Source organism: Hippocampus guttulatus, chromosome 10 (assembly GCF_054856545.1).
Source record: "Hippocampus guttulatus isolate MCC_2025c chromosome 10, RoL_Hgut_1.0, whole genome shotgun sequence".
Taxonomy (NCBI): domain Eukaryota; kingdom Metazoa; phylum Chordata; class Actinopteri; order Syngnathiformes; family Syngnathidae; genus Hippocampus; species Hippocampus guttulatus.
The window spans coordinates 17,142,845-17,154,470 of record NC_141270.1 but is presented as its reverse complement, the minus strand read 5'-3'; the positions used below and the strand labels follow the sequence as shown (position 1 = coordinate 17,154,470).

The 11,626-nt window shown below is 44.3% G+C and overlaps 1 long non-coding RNA gene across 1 annotated transcript; it reads right to left on the bottom strand.

Moving 5' to 3' along the window:
- Window positions 1-519: 519 nt before the first annotated feature.
- LOC147199485 (uncharacterized) lies at window positions 520-1,983 on the bottom strand. Its single transcript, XR_015102141.1, has 2 exons — window positions 1,150-1,983; window positions 520-1,002 (listed from the first exon to the last, which is right to left on the bottom strand). It is a non-coding gene; the product is annotated as an uncharacterized LOC147199485 (long non-coding RNA).
- Window positions 1,984-11,626: the final 9,643 nt, after the last annotated feature.

Below are 11,626 nucleotides of genomic sequence, written 5' to 3'. Positions count from 1 at the left end.
GGAACGTGACAGTTTGAAGACCACGTGATTAGGTTCGGTGGTGTGGGGGCGGTACAGGCACAAGTAGCTACAGGTGGATGGGGTCCATTTTGGCCTGGAATAATGGATGAGCCTGGGGCCAAGATCAGCAGAATCTGAGGGTTGGGGGTCAGCAAAGTAGGCAGTTGATGGTGGTGAACACTATTTTGCGTTGATTTTGCTGCACTGCGAATGGGCCATGTTAAAAGTTGGATGACATTTTTAAAACAGTTGCATTAACATCATTCAGTAATAAAATAATCTCTGTAGCCTAGGAATTAACGCTGATATGTTGTTAATATAATATATAATATGTTAATATATTTTCCTCCTCGCTTCCAAGCTGGAATCAAACTTTCACATGGCATTCGATGAATAAAATTGCGTGAAAACTTGGTTGCCACTTGAGTTTTCTATTTCCGATTGTTGAAAACAGATGAACCAATAGTTGTATTTTGTGTCACATGGGTGACGCAGCCACCTGGGTTTATGAACACGGTATTTCAAGTCAAGTCAACTTTTATTGTCAAATATGCGTAACATATAGCACAGATGAAATTACTTTCCTCTCTCAACCACAGTGCAAACATGTAGTGCATTGAACACGCACATCTTAAATTTACATAAAATGATACATGGTATAACTAAATAATTATGCTAAATAATATAAAATAAATAAAACAAATAGCAAGAACAGACAACCAAGGGCACTTGTGATTATTGCGGGTAGTGACTTGTTTTAAGATAAGATAAGATAAGAAAACATTTATTAGTCTCGCAATGGAGAAATTCCAGATTCACAGCAGCAAAGTTATGAAAGGAAGAAGTAGAACAACAAAATATAGGAGCTGCTGGAAGGCAGCCACTCACGCGGCGCCATTTTGAAGTCAAAATAACAAAAATAACACAACACAACACATAGGACACAGACAGTCGTGCAATCTTCACCACTTTTCTGCATACACTTTGTTGTCTGAAGCAGTTCTAGATGAAAGAGGAGAAGATCAAAGTGTCCTTTAACCAGTGGATCAGAGACGTCATGCTCAAAATGTGCACACGTCTGCTACAAGCTAAGTTTTGAAAGCAAACACGAAGCTGTAGCGTCCATTTACGAAAAAGAGATTGGCTCACATCTCCTGTCCCATGTAAATCCACTTCAATTCCAAGCCGCGACTCCCAGTTCCACATCCGCATCGGCGCTCCGTGCTAACGCTCCTTTCTTCTCATGTCTTTCTTCCATCCATCCATCCATTTTCCGAACCGCTTGATCCTCACTAGGGTCGCGGGGGGTGCTGGAGCCTATCCCAGCCATCTCCGGGCAATAGGCGGGGGACACCCTGAATCAGTTGCCAGCCAATCGCAGGGCACACAGAGACGAACAACCATCCACGCCCACACTCACACCTAGGGAGAATTTAGAGCGTCCAATCAGCCTGACATGCATGTTTTTGGAATGTGGGAGGAAACCGGAGCACCCGGAGAAAACCCACGCAGGCCCGGGGAGAACATGCAAACTCCACACAGGGAGGCCGGAGCTGGAATCGAACCCGGTACCTCTGCACTGTGAAGCCGACGTGCTAACCACTGGACTACCGGGCCGCATGTCTTTCTTCTCTCTGTGAAAAATGCTGCCCATAACAGGCGCAAGACACAAGCGCCCCGGGACTGTCCAGCAATGACAGTCAAATGGCGCCGACATTCCTCCCAGGCAAAAACAGTGCTGGTATACCCATGCTGCCGAGAAGGCGCAACCACCAAGCACAGAGTTTCCTCCTTGATGAATGTCGTGGCCAAAAAATGCTGAAAAAAGTCCACATCAGGTCCACACGACGTAACAACAAACACAAAGTGACAAAACAAACGAAAAAAAACAACAAAAAAAGCAAGGCTCATGAGAGCACTTGCCGACGGCTGCCTACTCGGGCGCCATCTTGACTTCAAAGACTTTTAAGTGCAATAATCGGATGTCAGATGCTGGTGGTGGGGGGGGGGGGGGGGGAACACCGATTGTGGCAGGAGGCAGGGGTAGACGGTGGGGGTGCGGGCAGACCATGGAGGGAGTTTAGTCTCCTGACCGCCTGGTGGAATAAACTGTTCTCGAGCCTGGTGGTTTTAGCACAGAGACAACGCAGTCTCGTCCCCGACGGCAGCAGGGCGAACATATTTGACATGTTTTGGTTGAAACAGGTGTAATCAACTGGATTGACGAGCTGCACTTGACTTGTCTGCATTATCAACGTCTGTTGAATTGTCACCCTCTTCCCCAAGCCGGAAGACAAGGCCTCACCGACTAATGTGAGAATTGAGTTGATGGCGGTGATGCTGATGTAGAGGACAAATTCGAAGAATTATTCTATTCCGTTGGGACTTCTCCTGTTCCAACTGTCGGGCCCCTCGAGTTGATGAGAATTGCAATGGATAGGTTTGTGATTTGCCTGAATAAGAACCCTAATGGGGAGTACTTGCAATGGTAATTACGGGATTAATGTCGAATTAAAATAATAAAAAGGGAGGAATGATGGAGGAAAATGTGGAGACAGTTGTTTTCAATATGATTTATTGTTTAATTCTGCATTTATATTGCTGTGCGAAACGTGCTCAACTCTGCATGGCTCCAAGGAGCCGACAGTTTACAGTAGACGATCAGATAAGAGGAAACCAACGGAGGTGACCCTTCTGCATTTCTCAAGATATGCTGGATTGGCGTATTAAAAGTGCTTTGACGTATTAAAAATGATTATCAGGCTTATGCACTTGCTAAGGATGTGATGAAATATTAAAACATCATGTACTTTGGAGCGAAAGCTAGGTAGGGTGTGGCCAGTTTGCTGATACCCCAAACTCCCCCTTAGTGGCCTCACCTTCATGTAACCAAGGGACCTCAAGAGCAGATAAAAAGAGAAGTTTAGGGAGGGGCTACTTTAGGACAGCTGAGGGAAATGTGCGCAGCCTTCTTCCTACTCTCCTCGCAAACAAAAACAACAAAGAGACGTCTCCTCTCTTCCTTTTTGTTTATGCATATTTGTCAAATCATATTATGAACCTGACACATCTTGATGACGATAAGGCCTTTCTTTTGACCGCAAATGTTATTACGACGGGTTTTCAGGATTTCCTGAATGCATTTAGAATTAAGGATTTGTCCACTGTTACTTGTGTCTCTGATCTAATTTTATTGCCAGTTTTCACATGAAAATGATGAAAGAACATCCACTGTGCCCTACTGCTGTTTTATATGAGCTCTTTAAGATGGATTTAATAAAAGTGTTATCAATTTAAATTTTGTAATGCATCTTATTTAATGTAGTGAGGCATGGGGTATTCCCCACTTGGTATGTAGTGTTGGAATGAACATGTTCCTGTTCATCTAAACACTCAATAGTGTCATTATTACTGCAATGTCACCACTAGATTTTGTTGCTATAACACACTACAGGGTGCTGGGCATTTCACACTTTAATAAATGTTACTTTTTGGGTGCATATAGGCACTTAACTGGAGTTAAAATTAACACCCTATAGTGTTGAAGTAACATCGGCAGATTAGGTGCAATGATAATCTTTGCATCAATAAAGAGTAGAGAAAGGAGATGGTGGTGGACATCAAGAAGACCAGACGCTCCCCTCACACTCCTGCACATTGGAGAAGGAGCAGTGGAAGTGGTTTCCAGCTATAAGTACCTTAGGGTCCATCTTTCCGATTAGACTTCACCTGGAGCCAACAACCCGTTTGCTAAAGAAGGCTCATCAACATCTCCACTTCCTGCAGATATGCCGGACCGGGGAGATCAAACTTCTACAGATGTGGTGGAGAGCACTCTCAGCACCAGCCAGCCTCACAGTGTTGCACAGAGGCTGCAGAAAGGAAGGCTTTTCAAATGATGGTGAAGGCTATACAGAAGATTGTGTGGTACAGAGTTCTCGCAACTATTGGCATCTTCAACAGCAGATGCAGAAAGATGGCTCACTGCATCATTCAGGACCCAACCCATCCCTTATACACCATCGTCGATCCTCTCCCCTCAGCCAGAAAGGTACAGACCACCTGGCTTCTTTCCACAAGCTGTAAGACTGTTAAAGTTGAGCAGTGCTGTCGCCCTGACATTCGTCCCACCCCATGGCTATTCCTCCCTGCACATTGAACCCTTGATTCTTCTTTTTTCAAATACAAACCATTTGTAAATAATATGTACAATTTTGATGATTTTTGCTGCATCAACACCATGCATTTGCAACGTTGCATACACTCAAAACTGTGAATAAGCATCTCCCTTACAGCAATGGTCCCCAACCGCCGGGCCACGGACCGATACCGGTCATTTGGTGCCGGGCGGCACAGAAAGAATAAATAACTTACATTCCTTCTGTTTTCTTCATTTCGGAATCTAAAAGATGTGTTATTTTGGAAAATTACCGGATTCTCTGTTCTATCAGTCTACACTATGTCACTCTTGACGCAGGTGAATGCACGCTTTTCGGTCACATTTTAGGTTACCGCATAAAAAACAAACGTCTTTGAAAAGTTTTTTTGGGAAGGGGAAAAGCCCCAGCCAGGAGACAGAGGAGGAGCTGATGACTTTGAAGAAAGTTTATTTCAAATACGGCTTTATCTCAATGGCAGATTCACACGCACCGAGCCTACTCTGCACAATAAGCGGCGATGGTGAGTCATATTCTTAGAGCCATATTTTTGCTTGCTCTCGACGAAGGCGGACACTTTTGCTTTCTGCTCCTGTCCCCCACCCCCACCCCCACCCTAAAAGATGTGAAGAGGCTGCCGGTCTAAGGATGGCATAGTGCGGATGCCCAACACTCAGACTCAGACTGTGCTCAACCACAAACTGTTGCAGTTTTGGAGTGTCTCTGCAAGATGGTCAATAGCTTGGAGAAACTGGAATCCGTGCTCAAATATTGACAGAAATCACGGATTTAGCTGATTGACGCCACTAAAGAGACATAAGCCACGGACTCAAAGCTGTCTTAAATTCTTGGGCAGCCTGCTACCAAAACAACATCTGCTATCTCGACCTTCCCCTGATGAAAGTGTGCATGGAAGCTAGTCCCCCACCATCAAATTAATGAGGATAGTTCGAGCGTGGGGTTTTTTCTCCCCCTCTCCCTGCCTTGTGGTTTCTTTCTGACTTCCGGGTTGAGTGAACGCTGGCGCGTTTGGCTGCCGCTGCTCAACCCGTATTGTTTTGTGTTTTTTGTTATTGTAAAGTGTCCTTGGGTGTCTTGAAAGGCGCTTGTAAATAAAATGTATTATTATTATTATTATTATTATTATTATATTTTTCATGCACTTTGTATTTCCGGCGTATCTTATTTTGAAGACACGTTTAAACGTTCCCATAGCGACCAGAGAGTGTTGCGACCAGATAGGACGTTCCTCGTGTCATGATTCGTGCTTATTATTATGTTGAGAAAATGCCACCGTTTTCATGCAGGTCATATCATATTATTTTCTTGTATTTATCCGCCACACCTTCAAGGCCGGTCCCTGAAAATATTGTCTGACATGAAACCGGGCCGTGGTGCAAAAAAGTTGGGGACCTCTGCCTTACAGAATTGATCAGATTTATTTGATCTTATTTGGTTGTTCTATTTTTATTTTCAAGTCTAGGGAGTTGGAATTTAATGGGATAACCTGGGACCTCGGGTATCGTCTTTCATGCCATATCACATGGAAATGTGTTTCAGTATGACAATGAAATTCAGTGAATCCTTGAACCCAACCCTTTTCTAAAGCGTTTGAGCACTTGCCTTTGGGCGAGAGACGGAATAAAAGCTTGTCTGGTCGCCAGTCAATCACAAGGCTCCTATAGCCAAATAACCATTCGTGTTCCCAATGAACCTATCATGGATGTTTTGGAATGTGGAAGGAAGCGTACCTCTCAACTCTGACGGATACGCGCTACCCCCCCCCCCCCCAACCCCTGTGCTTAAGTTTCTCATACACTGATAAATAATTTCCGTGTTTCGAAATGCATTGAAAAATCCACATGGGATGAGCAGAAAAGACGAGGCAGGAGCATGGTCTCAGCACCATGGCCAGCGCTCAATCTCCTATGGGGCGCTACAGACGGTTTGGATACTATTTATGCACATGCCGTATTCACAGCTAAACCGAACAGCAATGCTCAAAGACAGCATATCAAGAAAACAAACCAAACGGTCTTCTCAAGCCAACGCTAACGGCCTAAATCGTTTTCCTCGTTTTGTAATTCACGTGTCTGTGATCTGACCCTGACTCCGCCACAAGATGGCGGTAGAATGACGCTGCAGTTTACCGGCTCTTGCTGACGTCAACAGTCACGCACCCCTTTCTGGAATCGGTTAATGATCTGCATGTAACGTGTTCGTTTTGTTTTCTGTTTACTGAGAATTGTATCCTGACTTGTTCAATAAAGATTGTTTTAAAAAATCGGTTAATGATCTACCATAATTGTTTTAAAAGTCATTGTCATTGATACAATTTCATGATCTGCAAGTTTTGCACCCCATGCATCCATCCATCCATCCATTTTCCGAACCGCTTAATCCTCACTAGGGTCGCGGGGGGTCCTATCCCAGCCGTCTTCGGGCAGTAGGCGGGGGACACCCTGAACCGGTTGCCAGCCAATCGCAGGGCACACAGAGACGAACAACCATGTGCGCTCACACTTACACCCAGGGACAATTTTAGTGTGTTCAATCAGCCTGCCATGCATGTTTTTGGAACGTGGGAGGAAACCGGACCACCCGGAGAAAACCCACGCAGGCCCGGGGAGAACATGTAAACTCCACACAGGGAGGCCAGAGCTGGAATTGAACCCGGTCCCTCTGCACTGTGAAGTCGACGGACTACCGGGCCGCCCTGGTGTGTACATTTTTTAAATATATGCTCGTATCATTCACAATTTCAAAAATTTAAATAATCTCTGTGCTTTCAGTGGGCAAATTTTAAGCTATACTCTGAGTATTAAACTGAGCAAAGAGGTTACACAAATTTGAAAACAACTGGTTGACGCTCCTTAGGCAGCAAAAACCTCAACCAAACGTTTCCTGTAGTTGCAGCCCGGACAACGATCAGAGTCAATTTTCCAAAACACTGTGAAGTCGACGTGCTAATCACTGGACTACCGGGCCGGCCCCCATTCATCTATCTATTTAAAAAAAAATCTTCATTGGGCTATTGGAATTGGGAATCATATACAGGTAGTGGTGTGATGATTGTTCCGTTTTTTGGGTTGTTTTCTTGTTCAAAAGAAGCATTGATGAGTTGAAATCTTACTGCATTTTTTTAAACACACACATTTGATATTTCTGAGTATGTGTGAGATCAGAAGAAACAGAAATACGAGTGACAGATAATCATGTTCTTGTTTTATGGAGGCATGTCTGAAAATAAAGGCTTGGTCTTTCTCTTGAGAAGCCGCCCTCCGTGTCCTCGCCTGCCTTCTTAACTGTCTTCTGTGTTGTCCTTGCTGACCTTTGCTGGGCTGTTGCTAAGTTGAGTGAAACTATCCCTCCCTCTCTTCACCAACAGAGACAGACTGTCCCCCTTCCCCTCACAGCTGTGTGGCCTAAATGCTGGAAATAACCAGCAGCCCTGCGGACCAGAAGGCATAACTGTCGAACAGTGGCAAATGTTAGTGCTGTGCCACTGTCATTGAGAAAGGAAATCAAACACAGTGGGAGACTGACCGAAAGGCTGAGCTTTTTTCTGAAGATAGTGTGTTATCCAGACAGTCAAGATTCGGTGCAAAGATAAACAACCACAGCACCACAGGCATCAATAAAATTCAACTCCCAAGGACTCACTGTTATCACATCCGCCTCATATTTGTGAGGTCTGGGGTAGAATCCAGGCGTGCACCTTCGTGCGTCTACTTTGCGTGTTTGACCGATGCTTGCAAGGAACCTGACTTACTCCTACTTTCCAAAAACTTGAATGTTAGCATCACTGAAGACTTTGAATTGCCCTTAAGTGTACAGTACATGAGAGTGAAAGCTTGTCGAAGTCAGCTAGCTGTGTTAGGTATCCGCTCACCCCCCGATGAGGATGAGTGTTATAGAAAACAGATGGATAACACTCAATGTTATCTGTATTCCAGAATGTATCACTAAAATAATGCTTTTCAACCAAACGCTTCAAGGAGAATATCTTTGGTCAGATGACTCGGTACTTTTGAACTTTTCTTCTCACAGAAAGAGCTCCATGCAGTTCAAAAAGCAACAACAGTATTTGGATAAGCAGTGATGATTCTTGGAAGCTTTACATGGGGTGGCAGGAGGTTTAGTTGCAAGTTCAGGTTCCCTTTTCTGCATTCCCTGGGATGGCACATTTTATACATGTCACATGGTCAGGACTCTAGGACACACTCCTTATAGAGAAAAGTCTCGTCCCTAGCTACCAAACAAAAGAAGTGTGTGCTTTTCAGAATCAGAATCATCTTTATTGGCCAAGTATGTAGAACACACAAGGAATTTGCCTCTGGCAGTACAGGCTACACTAGTATCATCAATAACAAGCAACTACAATAAACATTTATGACATGACAAATAAATATGGAAGGACATTCCAAAATGTAAGGGTGCCGTTGTGCGGTAGTACCACCCTATGACAGCTGTGAGACAATGTGCAAAGTATCAAGCAGAGCTAAAGTGATCAGTGGTAGAATACAATACGATAACAGTTGTGCAGTTGGTGCAGATAATCATTGCACAATTTTAAAGTGACCAGTAGCAGTATTTGGAGAAAAAGTTTAAGTGTGCAATTATACCGATGTCCTTGACTGCTTTGAGTGTCTGGTGCTGTGAAATATAGATCAGTGACAATGGTTCAAGTAAGTACAGAGCTTGAGCTACAATGATTATTGCGGTAATGCTGTTCCACAGGGGTGTGCAAAATTGCAAAGAGCCACTATAAAGGTAGATTTGGTTTACTGTTTAGGGAGTTAATGGCTAGATCGAAGAAGCTGTTTAAGTGTCTGCTGGATTTGGTGTGCATGGATCGGTAGCACTTGCCTGAGGGGAGTAGCTGGAAAAGGTGGTGGGCAGGGTGTGGGGGGTCCAGTAGGATTTTCCGTGCCCTTGTCTTGCTTTTTGCTGTCCTCAAGAGTGGGTAGGGCGGTGCCAATTATTTTTTTCCGCAGTCCTAACTGTCCGTTGCAGTCGGATTTTGTGTGTTGGCCCCAAACCAAACCGCGATGGAAGTACACAGGATGAATTCGATGACTGCTGTGTAGAACTGTGTTAGCACCTCCTGTGGCAGGCCATGATTCCACAGCAGCCTCAGGAAGTACATCCTCTGCTGGGACTTTTCCTGGTTGGAGTTAGTGTTAACCTCCCACTTCATGGCCTGGGAGAGTGTGATTCCCAGGAACTTGAAGGTCTCGACGGTTGACACAGGGCAGTCGGACAGTGTGAGGGGCAGCTTTGGTGTAGGATGTTTCCTGAAGTCCTCAATCATCTCTACAGTCTTGAGCGTGTTCAGCTCCAAGTTGTGTTGGCTGCACCAGAGCGCCAGTTGCTCCACATCTTGTCGGTACGCAGATTTGTCGTGGTCTTTGATGATACCGATGACAGAGGTGTCGTCTGCGAACTTTATGAGTTTGATGGCTGGGTGTGTTGAGGTGCAATCGTTCGTGTAGAGGGAGAAGAGCAGTGGAGACAGGACGCATACCTGCGTGACTCCAGTGCTGATGGTGCGTGTTGATGATGTTGTTCTTCCCAGCCTCACCTGTTGTGTCCGTCCTGTCAGGAAGCTGAGGATCCACTGGCAGATCGTAGGGGACACACCGAGCTGGAGAAGTTTGGAGGTGAGGAGTTCCGGGATGATGTTGTTGAACGCAGAGCTGAAGTCCACAAACAGGATCCTTACGTAGGTCCCTGTGCTGTTGAGGTCCTCGAGGATGTAGTGCAGCCCTATGTTCACTGCATCCTCCGCAGACCTGTTTGCCCGGTCGGCAAACTGCAGAGGGTTCAGCAGGGGTCCAGTGATGTTCTTTAGGTGGTTCAGCGCAAGGCGGTCGAAGGACTTCATGACCACAGACGTCAGAGCGACAGGGCTATAGTCGTTCAGTTGCTTTTTGTGATGTGATCGTTCCTCCGTCAGCTATACGTCCATACAATCGGTGTGTTTTGTTGGAAATAAACACGAGTTTACTGACTAACCCCACTCCCGCAATCCTTGGAAGACAATGTATTGTTTTCAAAATCTCGGTAGTATAAGCTAAACAGCTAAAAAAATAATTGCTAACTACATTTCACATACTGTAAGATATACTTGACAGACCATTTGAACATATCAAAGATAGCAATGATGCTTATCCGACTATCTGTGGTCCACCTCGGGTAGGAGGACACCTTAAGCTGCCTACACATCTGAAGACTGAGAAGTCCTTGGAAGACTATCATATCACACGTGCTCACATGTGCACAAGTAACAGAGTTTTTGGTTATATAATGCATATCCATGTGCAAGTCAATACCATGTGCCATTATGGGAAAATGCTACATTTGTAGCATTTAGCCTACAAGTACGGTGAAACATATTTGCAAGTAGGTTTGAACATACCTGCGAGCATGTTCGAACGTACTTGCGAATACTTGCCAGTTAATATGAATATCTTGGATGTTCATATCTAGCTAGATATAGCTATTAGAACCAAAAAATCACAGTCACACTGGAAATATGACCAGCTATGGCAGGGACAGCATGAGAAAGACCTCAACACTAGCATTTCTTAACTCAAAACTAGAAACTGTGATTGTAGGGGAGTTCTGATACTGATTGACTGATTCATGTAAATGCGATGTCTTCACACCAGTGTGTTGGCCAAACACCACTTGAGGCCACCTCAGAGAAAGATGTCCAAGAATACGCAGCATTTGTCTTTGTTTATCTGGTTTTCCCAAAGAAAGATAGAAGACAGGACAATAAACGAGCTTTCACAACAAAGGTTAAGGCACATTTACTCAACAAGCCACAATAAACCTTTGTAAGTGAGCAACATTTAAGGAGCACTTTTAGTGCAAACTCTTATTGTGGCACTGAATTGCTGCCACTTCCAGTACCTGACATAGCAACGTGACAACTACATTTTCCTGCCTGTATTACAGGTAGGAAAATGAAAAAAAATTGAATTCGTTCTCAAATAAAGTACACGAGGAATAAATTAAATTTAGAAAATATATACTGTAACTTCAATTTATTTTCTAATAAAAATGATTTCTTAAGGATTTTTATTGATTTTAGAGTCTTTTCCTGAAAATTAAGGACAATTAAGAACATAATTTTACAACCTTTTTTATGGATTTTGATGAACTTTAGGGACCTGTGGGAACCCTGTTATACAGTACTCTCATGTATACTGTATGTATGTAACTGCTTTCACCGAATGATGGTGGATGTACTGGTTTTAGTGGTTTACTGCGATGCAAATAGCACTGCTTTAGTTGCCACACAGTAGCCGTGTGAATGGGCTGGTGAAAGGTTGTCCGCCTCTCTGTGCGCATGATAGAAAATGGATGGATGAATTAAGGTGACAGGTGTGCACAGCTCAGGTGGGAATGTGCCTCAGTGGCTAGATTGATTCCAGTTTTTAAAAGAAATCCACAAGTCG